This window comes from Callospermophilus lateralis, unplaced genomic scaffold (assembly GCF_048772815.1).
Source record: "Callospermophilus lateralis isolate mCalLat2 unplaced genomic scaffold, mCalLat2.hap1 Scaffold_101, whole genome shotgun sequence".
NCBI classification, from domain to species: Eukaryota; Metazoa; Chordata; class Mammalia; order Rodentia; family Sciuridae; genus Callospermophilus; species Callospermophilus lateralis.
In genome coordinates this window covers 1,134,241-1,136,865 of record NW_027510272.1, presented here as the reverse complement: position 1 = coordinate 1,136,865, position 2,625 = coordinate 1,134,241, and positions in this window count along the sequence as shown.

Here is a 2,625-nt window from a genome sequence, read left to right as displayed (position 1 = left end):
GGCTGCCCTTCCTGCCCGGCTGCTCACAGTGCGCGGCCCGAAGCCGCGGCGGCACGCCCTCCCCGACCGCGCGCCAGGCGGCCTGCTGCTGGCTGTCGGCGCGAATCCATCTCCAGCGCGCCCTCGTCCTGGGCCCGCAGCGGCTGAGCTCTCCCGAGGCCCCGGGCCCCGCGCATCGGATGCAACTGCACGCGTCTACACGGCTGATGAGCCTACTCAGAAGGTCCCCTTAGCGCCGTGGCCACCAGCCGGGCCGGCTCCTGCCATTTCCGTCAAGCACCAACTTCCGAGCGAGCAGGGAGAAATTGAAAGGAAGCAAAGTGCCACCTTCTTAACAAGCTGTGCAATCCCTTGGTCAACTTACTTAAGCTCTCTGAACCTTCATTACTGTATCAATTAAGTACTGAAGAACAGTATCTGACCTTTGAGTTGTGATTAAGATTAAAGGAGGAGAGCTCAAGAAAAGTAATTCAAAAGTGACAGATGCTGGCTTCTTTTCTGAAGAGATCATAATATTACCTTGGTAAATATCAAGAGGACAATGACCCATATTGTTACACTGTAACATCCACAACTTTCATTTTGTTGACCTTACACATCCCTTTGTCCAACATCAAGTTTTTCTGCTTTTACAGACAGAATGGAGCAGGTCATCAAGTCTGAGTGGCATGAACACATCCAAGTATGTTCGTTAATGTACCTTGACAAATGTATCCTGGGCTGGCCATCAGACTACATTTCATTACCATTTTGAAGAGCCCAGAATTTTTCACTTCTTTCTCTCTCTGTGCCTCCTATATTTCTAATACCCACAGAATATTGCTCACTGCTAAATCAGAAGGATTAACACCTGCAGCCACAGGAGGAGAAATTTGGTACCTGATGCCTGCAATATTTTTCAGACAGAAAATGTTACCCCCATGCCTCTACCTAGGAGATGGTAAACTACCCTGAAATCTCAGCTGTTGCCCCTCCAAGCAGATTCACGCAGCTCTTGGCTAACACACTCTCCAGGCAGGCATCTACTCTGTTTCCAGTTATTCATCATGACTGGCTATCCACAGACAGAGCTTTGGTATTAAACTGAATGGCCCCCTAGACCCCTAGTACAATACAGCTTGAAGATACACACATTAAATAATACATGGACAGTGAAATTGCATTGTCTCCCTTGAGATGGAGAGGTGGAGCCAACCTGCTAAAGAACTCTTCAGAGCTCCTGTATGGAATGTCTCCCAACAAGGGGAGCAGGATCCAAAATCTAAGATGCTTCAGGGTCAAAAATTTTCCAGGGTGTCCATGAGGCATTATGTCAGTAATGAAAAAGATTGACTATTTTGCAGGGGGAATATTCTTGAACTAGAAGGACCAGTATGCATTCTAAGTGCCAGGGCAAGTTTCTGACCCTCTGGCGTACCACACATCTATTGTGACTCCACACACATCTCACTGAAAAACCTGTCCAAAACCAAAACAATGGAGAAAATATTCTCCTTCTGGATCATCTGAATGTAGAGTCATGGGGAATTAGAGACATAATGGCCTCAAGAGGTGGCATCTGGGCCTTGGAGTCCCCTAAAATGAACACCCTGGTTTAAACAAAAGGAACTTGCATTTCCTCAAAAGGCAGTTAGGCACATCACACAATTGGAAGTGAATCTGAGAACCCTAGAAAGAGGAGAACATTTACCTATTGACAGAGGAGTATTGGAAAATCAATCCAATCCAAGACTCTAAGGGAAACGAGAAAATACAACTATAAATTTCTAGCATGGCATGCAATCTTCATTGTCATGATCCTTCAATTCTCAGTTTAAGTATAAACATACTTTTCCCCTCTGAAGTAGAAAAAGGATTAATAAAGCAGGACATTTTAGGAGTTCTATGTAGCATATGTTCATAAGCATTCCTTTTGTAGTATCTGTGGATTCATTCTGGAGTAGGGGAAAGCTGGAGAAAAGCAACTTGGCATGCTTGCATTTGCTTTATCAGGAGAAGCAAGCACAGACTGAAGAGGCCACCCTTACCTGAGCCTTCAAAGAAGCTTCCCAGAACCCCTAGGGAGGCATCCTTAAAGGGATGCTCAAGCTGAGCCATCTTTCTTGTGAAACTGTAAATGAGCTTCATTCAAATTATCCTCACAAAAGTGGTGGCCAAAGAGACAAGAGTGATTATTACTGTACACATTTAATTTCTGACCAACCTCTATAATCACCCTGCTATTCTGGAAGTTGGTCTGGCAGTGTCTATCTACACTGCTACACACACCTCAAGGTCAACATTCCATGACACTACAACCTAAGGACCCCTTTAAGTGCATATGTGCTTCTCCAATTTATATTTCTACTTCAGTATGCTACAGTCACTACAGGCCTCAGTGATGACATGATAGAATTTTTCATGTTCACAATATAAGATCAAATGGAAAAAGCAGTATGTATCATTCCTTTGGGGGTCTGAGGGCCTACATTAGCTACAGGGAAAACTAAGTGGGGAAAAATACCCCCAAATACCACAGTTTATTATCTCTTGGCAACAGGATGAGGAGCAATTTATATTTTTTTCTCTTTTGATAATTTAGTTTCCAAATATTCTAAAATGCAAATGCATTGTAGTAGGAATAAA